We start from the raw sequence: 9,513 nt of genomic DNA on the forward strand, positions 1-9,513 counted from the left end.
AGAGGAAGAAAGAGAGAGAGAGAGAGAGAAGAGAGGAATTTTAAAACACAAACAGCTAAAAGGATTCTCTTGCTTCCTTAGAATTGGTTGTCAATGGCAAAGACAGACCTTGAAAGTCTTCTCTACAAATAATAAAGTACTCTGGTAATCTGAGAGAATAATCTAATCAAATTTATTCCAACCATTATTTGTTAAGTAGTGAGTTTTGTACTGAATGTAATTCATGACTAAAAATTTTAAATGAAAACTATGATATCTCTGTCTACATGTGTATGTTATAAATATGGTATCTTCCTACCTCCAGATAATACTGCCAAAAATTAATTTATGAAAGAGCCCCATTTAACTGGTTTAAGCAAATAAACACATAAATAAAAGTTCTCAAAAATATAATAAAAACTAACCCAACTGTTTTTCAAGTTCACATGGTCTAGGATAATTTAAAACCCAATTTTAAGCTTGTTGATTTAATTACTACAGTTTTGTCTTTAGAGTTAGCATTAGATATAATGGAGATAAACAACTCTTGTTCTACCTGCATTTACTAGCTAAAAGTGCTAATATCATCTTTGTTGCTAAGTCTATTTTTTTTAATTTAAGATAATTTCTAGCTGCTTTAATATCTTATGAAATTTTCATGAGTAATCTAAGTATGATTGCTAAGGACAAGTGAATTAAAGAAATGTAAATGAAGTAAGGATTTTAGGCACACTTTTTAACAATAATTGTTTTATGACATGTTTACTTAACTAGTTTCCTAAATCTCTTTGGTAATTTGTACCCATAGAGTTGTACTAAGTTAAGTTAAATGATGGGAATTCATTGAATGTTTAGATCATTTCCAAATAAGTTTAAATACTGAAACATTAACTGCTAAGCATGTCTAATTTTACCTACTTTTGACCTCTTATTATATAGACTTAGTATATTTGAGTCTATTGTTAAATGTGTTTTGTGCTTTATTGAAAGATTGTACTACAAAGTAGCATATGTTTCTAAAAATTATAAAATGTATTTTTACTCACCAAGATACAAAATGCCAACATATTTCAACTATTTACTTCTTTATTTTCACTAAAAATAAGAATATCAAAGGATTAAGAATTCTAATTAATATATGAGGAAAATATTACCAGGTATAATAATAGAAACATGATGTGTATTGGAGTAATAAAAGTTATAAGCTATGGAGATTTTTTCTCTTAATTTTCTTTATTGAATCATAGTCAGTTTACAATGTTCTGTCAATTTCTGGTGTGCAGCACAATTTTTCAGTCATACATGAATATACATATATTCATTTTCATATTCTTTTTCACCATGAGCTACTACAAGATCTAGAATATATTTCCCTGTGACATACAGTATAAACTTGTTTATCTGTTGTATATATACCTGTCACCGTCTACAAATCTCCAACTCCCAGTCCGTATCTTCCCACCCAACTCCCCCCTGGCAACCACAAGATTGCATTCTATGTCTGTGAGTCTGTTTCTGCCTTATACTTCAGTTCATTTGTCTTCTTCTTCTTTTTTTTTTTTTTTTTATATTCAACATGTGAGTGATGACACGTGGAATTTTTCTTTCTCTTTCTGGCTTACTTCACTTAGAATGAGATTGTCCAGGGAAATCCATGTTGCTACAAATGGCAATATGTGGTCATTTTTTATGGCTGAATGGTATTCCATTGAATAAATATACCACAACTTCTTTATCCAGTCATCTGTTGATGGATATTTAGGTTGTTTCTATGTCTTGGCTATTGTAAATAGTGCTGCTATGAACATTGGGGTGCAGGTGTCTTTTTGAATTAAGGTTCCTTCCAAATATATGCCCAGGAGTGGGATTTCTGTGTCATATGGTAAGTTTATATTCAGTCTTTTGTGGAATACCCATAATGTTTCCATAAGGACTGCACTAAACTGCATTGCCACCAACAGTGTAGGAGGGTAATTTTTCTCCACACCCTCTCCAGTATTTATCATTTGTGGATTTTTTAAATGATGGCCATTCTGACTGGTGTGAGATGATACCTCATTGTTGTTTTGATTTGCATTTCTCTGATAATTGGTAATATTGAGCATTTTTTCATGTGCCTATTGGTCATTTGTATGCCTTCATTGGAGAATTGTTTGTTTAGGTCTTCTGCTCATTTTTTGATTGGGTTTTTTTTTTTTTTTTTTGCTTATTAAGTCATATGAGCTGTTTATATATTCTGGAGATCAAGCCTTTGTCAGTTTCATATTTTGCAAATATTTTATCCCATTCCATAGGTTGTCATTTTGTTTTGCTTATGGTTTCCTTTGCTGTACAAAAGCTTGTAAGTTTAATTAGGTCCCATTTGTTTATTTTTGATTTTATTTATATTTCTTGAATATACTGACCTAGGAGAACATTGCTGAGATGTATGTGAGATAATGTTTTGCCTAAGTTTTCTTCTAGGAGTTTTATTGTGTTTTGTCTTATGTTTAAGTCTTTGATCCATTTTGAGTTTACTTTTATGTACAGTGTGAGAGAGTATTCTAACTTCATTGATTTACATGCCACTGTTCAGTTTTCCCAACACCATTTGCTGAAGAAACTGTCTTTATTACATTTTATGTTCTTGCCTCCTTTGTTGAAGATTAATTGACCAAAAGTTTGTGGGTTCATTTCTGGGCTCTCTATTCTATTCCATTGATCCATATGTCTGTTTTTGTACCAATACCATGCTGTTTTGATGACTAGCTCTGTAGTATTGTCTGAAGTCTGAGAGGGTTATTCCTCCAGCCTCTTTCTTTTTCTTCAGTAATACTTTGGCATTTCTAGTTCTTTTGTGGTTCCATATAAGTTTTATTATGACCTGTTCTAGTTCTGTGAAATATGTCCTGGGTAATTTGATAGGGATTGCATTAAATCTGTAGATTGGCTTGGGCAGTATGACCATTTTATCAATATTGATTCTTCCAACCCAGGAGCATGTGATAGCTTTCCCTTTTTTAAAGTCTTCTTTAATTTCCTTAATGAATGTTTTGTAGTTCTCCATGTATAAATCTTTCACTTCCTTGGTTAGATTTATACTAGATTTTTTTATTACTTTGGGTGATATTTTAAAAGAGATTGTTTCTTTACCTTCTTTTTCTGTTGATACATCATTAATGTAAAGAAATGTAACTGATTTTTATACATTAGTTTTCTATCCTGCTACCTTGCTGAATTCTTCAATTAGATCTAGTAGTTTTTGTGTGGAAGTTTTAGGGTTTTCTATATATAGTATCATGTCATCTGCATATTGTGTCAGTTTCACCTGTTCTTTCCCAATTTGGATCCCTTTTATTTCTTTTTCTTGCCTGATTGCTGTGGCTAGGACTTCCAAGACTATGTTGAACAGGAGTGGTGAGAGTGGACAATGTTGTCTTGCCCCAGATTTTAGTGGGAAGATTTTCAGTTTTTCACTATTGAGTACTAAGCTGGCTGTAGGTTTGTTATAAATAGCCTTTATTATGTTCAGATATGTTTCCTCTATACCCACTTTGGTAAGAGGGTTTTTTTAATCATAAATGGGTGTTGAATTTTATCAAATGATTTTTCTGCCTCTATTGAGATGATCATGTGGTTTTTGCCCTTTATCTTATTGATGTGGTGTATTACATTAACTGATTTGCATATGTGTTCCTGGGATGAACTGCACTTGGTCATTATGTATGATCTCTTTTATGTGCTGTTGGATTCTGTTTGCTAACATTTTGTTGAGGATTTTTGCATCTATGTTCATCAGTGATATTGGTCTGTAATTTTCCTTTTTGGTAGTGTCTTTATCTAGTTTTGGTGTCAGGGTGATGGTGGCTTCATAGAATGAGTTTGGGAGTACTCCCTCCTTTTCAATCTTCTGGAAGAGTTTGAGAAGGACCATTATGAGTTCTTTGTATATTTGGTAGAATTCCCCATTGAAGCTATCCAGTCCTGGACTTTTACTTGTAGGGAGGTTTTTGTTTGTTTGTTTGTTTGTTTTTTGCCAAACTATTTAATTTCTATTGATTATTTTGTTCACTTTGTCAATTTCTTCTTAATTCAGTCTTGGTGGACTGTATGTTTTGAGAAACTTGTCCATTTCTTCTAGGTTATTCATTTTGTTTCCATATAGTTGCTAATATAATTCTCTTTTGATATTGTGTATGTCTGTGGTATTGGTTGTAATTTCTCCATTTTCCTTTATTATTTTGTTTATTAGTGCTCTCTTCTCTTCTTTGTGAGGTTGGCCAGAGGTTTGTCAATTTTGTTTTCCCCTTTAAATAAAAACAGGTTTGATTGATTTTTTCTATTGTTTTTTTAAATCTCTTTAATTTCTTTCCTCCCTGATCTTTATTTTTTTTTTCATTCTGCTACTTTTGGATTTTTTGCTCTTCTTTTTCTAATTCTTACAGCTGGTAGGTTAGGTTGTTTATTTGAGATTGTTCTTCTTTTTTGAGGAAGGCCTGTGTCGTTATAACCCTCCCTCTTAGTACTGACTTTGCTGCATCTTAGAGATTCTATGTGGTTTTCTTTCATTGCCATTTGTCTCAAAGTATTTTTAAATTTCTTCTTCGATTTCATCATTGGCCCTTTGGGTTTTTAGTAGCATGTTGTTTAATCTCCATTCTGTAATTTTTTCCTCCTTTGTTTTTCTGTAGTTTATTTCTAGTTTCATGGCATTGTGGTCAGAAAAGATGCTTGAAATCATTTCTATCTTCTTAAAATTGTTGAGGCTTCTTTTCATTCCAAGTACATGATGTATCTTAGAAAATGTTCCGTGTGCACTTGAAAAGAATGTATATTCTTTTTTATGAAGATGTAATGTTTTGAAAATATCAACCAAGTCCAGTTTTTCTATTGTATCTTGTAATTTCTGTGTTGCTTTATTTATTTTCTGTCTGGACAATCTGTCCAGTGATGTTAATGTGTTGTTAAAAAGCTCCTAATATGATTTATTCCCATCAATTTCTCTCTTTATATCTGTTAGCATTTGCTTTACGTATTTAGGTGCTCCTATTTTGGGTGCATATATGTTAATGAATGTTATATCCTCATCTTGTAGTTCTCCTTTTGATCATTATAAAAAGTCCTTCTTTACCTTTCTTTATGGCCTTTGTTTTAAAGTCTATTTTGTCTGAAATCAGTATCGCTACTCCTGCTTTTTTGTCATTTCTATTTGCATAGAATGTCTTTTTCCATCCTCTAACTCTCAATCTGTGTGTGTCCTTCTCCCTAAAATGGATCTTTTGTAAGCAGCATATTGTAGGTTCTTGTTTTATTATCCAGTCTGCCACTCTACATCTTTTGATTGGAGCATTTAATCCATTGACATTTACAGTAGTTAATTATAGATGTGTGTTTACTTCCATTTTGAACTTTGTTTTGCAGTTGATTTGGTATTCCTCTTTGTTCCTGTCTTTTTCTTTTTGTGGTTTGATCATTTTCCTTTCTATTATCTTGTTTTTTGTTTGTTTTTGTGAGTCTATTGTAAGTTTTTGTCTTGTGGTTATCCTATTTTCTGTATATATTAACCCATTACTATAACTAATTGGTTTAAACAGATATTAATAAAGCTCAAGCTCATCCTACTGAGAAAAAAAATTTTTTAAGGAAAAAAAACTCTGTATTTTCTTGCTCCCCTCTCCCACTCTTAATGATTTAGATCGCCTCCTTTACAATTTCAAGATGTTTCTCTTGTAATGCATTGTAGTTATCACTTTCCCAATTTTGGTTTTCTCATTTCTATAGCATCCTGCTTCTTTTCTATTTAAAGTAGACCTTCCAATATTTCTTTTAGAATAGGTTTACTGTTGCTAAATTCTTTTAGGTTTTTCTTGTCTGTGAAGTTCTTTATCTCTCCTTCTATTCTAAAGGATAACTTTGCTGCATAAAGTATCCTAGATTGCATCTTTTTCTCATTCAGGACTTTGAATACATCTTGCCACTCCCTTCTGGCCTGTAGTGTTCCTGTAGAGAATTCAGCTCAAATCTGTATCAGGGTTCCCTTGTAACTCATTCTTTATTTTTCTCTTGCTGCCTCCAGGATCATTTCTTTACCCTTAACACTTGTTATCCTGATTATAATGTGTCTTGGTGTGGGTCTGTTTGGATTCCTGTTGTTTGTGACCCTCTGAGCTTCCTGTAATTGGGTATCTGATCTCTTCTTTAGGTTTGGGAACTTTTCAGTAATGATTTCTTCAAATATCTTTTCAATCCCCTTTAATCTTTCTTCCCCTTCTGTGACCCCTATTATGCATATTTTGGCATGCCTTATATTATCCCATAGGTCCCTTATGTTGATTTCATTGGTTTTTATTTGTTTTTCTCTCAGCTGTTCTGATTGGGTGATTTCTGTTGTACTGTCTTCTAGGTCACTAATTCGTTCCTCTGCATTATCTAGTCAGCTTTGTACAGCGTTTAGATCATTCCTCATCTCAGCCAATGAGTTTACCAATTCTACTTGGCTCTTCTTTATAGCTTCAATTTCATTTTGACATTTTTTATATCTCTAAACACTATCTCTTTTACTTCCTTCAGTACTTTGATCATTCCTTTTTTGAAATCTTGATCTAGTAGGCTATCAATGTCTATTTCTTTTTTTAAAAAATTTTTATTGATTTATAATCATTTTACAATGTTGTGTTAAATTCCAGTGTTCAGCACAATTTTTCAGTCATACCTGGACATATACACACTCATTGTCACATTTTTTTCTCCGTGAGCTACCATAAAATTTTGTGTCTTTTTCCCTGTGCTATACAGTATAATCTTGTTTATCTATTCTACAATTTTGAAATCCCAGTCTATACCTTCCCACCCTCTGCCCCCCTGGCAACCAGAAGTCTGTATTCTCTGTCTATGAGTCTATTCCTGTCCTGTATTTATGCTTTGTTTTTTTTGTTTGATTTTGTTATCGTTTTTGTTTTTTAGATTCCACATATGAGCAATCTCATATGGTATTTTTCTTTCTCTTTCTGATTTACTTCACTTAGAATGACATTTTCCAGGAGCATCCATGTTGCTGCAAATGGTGTTATGTTGTAAGGTTTATGGCTGAGTAGTATTACATTTTATAAATATACCAAATCTTCCTTATCCAGTCACCTGTTGATGGACATTTAGGCTCTTTCCATGTTTTGGCTATTGTAAAGGTGCTGCTATGAACATTGGGGTGCAGGTGTCATCCTGAAGTAGGGTTCCTTCTGGATACAAGCCCAGGAGTGGGATTCCTGGGTCATATGGTAAGACTATTCCTAGTCTTTTGAGGAATCTCCACACTGTTTTCCATAGTGGCTGCACCAAACTGCAATCCCACCCCTTTCTCCACAGCCTCTGCAGCATTTGTAATTTGTGGATTTTAAATGACTGCCATTTGACTGGCGTGAGGTGATACCTCATTGTAGTTTTGATTTGCATTTCTCTGATAATTAGTGATATTGAGCATTTTTTCATGTGCTTATTGATCATTTGTATGTCTTCCTTGGAGAATTGCTTCTTTAGGTCTTCTGCCCATTAATGGATTGGGTTGTTTATTTTTTTCTTATTGAGTCATATGAGCTGGTTATATATTCCACAGATCAAGCCTTTGTCAGTTTCATGGGCAAAAATTTTCTCCCATTCTGTTGGTTGTCTTCTTGTTTTACTTATTGTTTCCTTTGCTGTGCAGAAGCTTGTAAGTTTCATTAGGTCTCATTGGTTTATTCTTGCTTTTATTTCTTCTAGGAGAAAATTTTTGAAATGTATGTCAGATAGTGTTTTGCTTATGTTTTCCTCCAGGAGGTTTATTTTATCTTGTCTTATGTTTAAGTTTTTGATCCATTTTGAGCTGATTTTTGTATATGGTGTAAGGGAGTGTTCTAGCTTCATTGTTTTACATGCTGCTGTCCAGTTTTCCCAACACCATTTGCTGAAGAGACTGTCTTTTTTCCATTGTATATTCTTGCCTCCTTTGTCAAACATTAGCTGACCAAAAGTTTGTGGGTTCACTTCTGGGCTCTCTATTCTGTTCCATTGGTCTATATCTCTGTTTTCAAACCAATACCATGCTGTCTTGATGACTGTAACTCTATAGTATTGTCTGAAGTTTGGGAGAGTTATTCCTCCAGCCTCTTTCTTTCTCTTCAGTAATGCTTTGACAATTCTAGGTCTTTGATGTTTCCGTATAAATTTTATTATGATTTGTTCTACTTCTGTGAAATATGTCCTGGGTAATTTGATAGAGATTGCATTAAATCTGTAGATTGCCTTGGGCAGTGTGACCATTTTACCAATATTGATTCTTCAAATCCAAGAGCATAGTAGAGCTTTCCATTTTTTAATGTCTTCTTTAATTTCCTTCATCAATGGTTTATAGTTTTCTGTGTATAATTCTTTCACCTCCTTGGTTATATTTATTCCCAGATATTTTATTACATTGGGTGCTATTTTAAAGGGGATTTTTTTCTTTACTTTCATTTTCTGTTGATTCATTGTTAGTGGAAAGAAATGCAACTGATTTTTGAACGTTAATTTTGTAACCTCCTACCTTGCTGAATTCTTCAATCAGCTCTAGTAGTTTTTGTGTGGACCTTTTAGGGTTTTCTATATATAGTAACATGTCGTCAACATATAGTGACACTTTTACCTCTTCTTTTCCAATTTGGATCCCTTTTATTTCTCTCTCTTGCCTGATTGCTGTGGCTAGGACTTCCAAGACTATGTTGAATAGGAGTGATGATAATGGGCATCCTTGTCTTGTCCCAGATTTTAGTGGGAAGCTTTTAAGTTTTTCACCATTGACTACTATGTTGGCTGTAGGTTTGTCATATATAGCTTTCATTATGTTGAGATATGTTCCCTCTATACCCACTTCGGCAAGAGTTTTTAATCATAAATGGGTGTTGAACTTTATCAAATGCTTTTTCTCCCTCTATTGAGATGATCATGTGGTTTTTGTCCTTTCTCTTGTTGATGTGATGTTTTACATTGATTGATTTGCATATGTTGAACCACCCTTGTGTCCCTGGGATGAACCCCACTTGGTCATGATGTGTAATCTTTTTTATGTGTTGTTTGATTCTGTTTGCTAATATTTTGGTGAGGATTTTGGCATCTATGTTCATCAGTGATATTGGTCTATAATTTTTTTTTTTGTAGTGTCTTTGCCTGGTTTTGATATCAGGGTGATGGTGGCTTCGTAGAATAAGTTTGGGAGTATTCCCTCCTTTTCAATCGTCTGGAAGAGTTTGAGAAGTGCTGGTATGTGTTCTTTTTTGTATGTTTGGTAGAATTCCCTGGTGAAGCCGTCTTGTCCTGGACTTTTATTTGTAAGGAGGTTTTTAATTGCTATTTCTATTTCCTTTCTAGTGAACGGATTGTTCAAGTGGTCAGTTTCTTCTTTATTCAGTCTTGATAGACAGTATGTTTCCAGAAACGTGTACATCTCCTCTAGGTTTTCCAGGTTGGCTCCATATAATTTTTCATAATATTGTTGTATGGTATTCTGTATTTATATTTTATTTGTTGTAATTTCTCCATTATCCT

The sequence above is a fragment of the Camelus bactrianus genome, chromosome X, assembly GCF_048773025.1.
Source record: "Camelus bactrianus isolate YW-2024 breed Bactrian camel chromosome X, ASM4877302v1, whole genome shotgun sequence".
Classification (NCBI taxonomy): Eukaryota; Metazoa; Chordata; class Mammalia; order Artiodactyla; family Camelidae; genus Camelus; species Camelus bactrianus.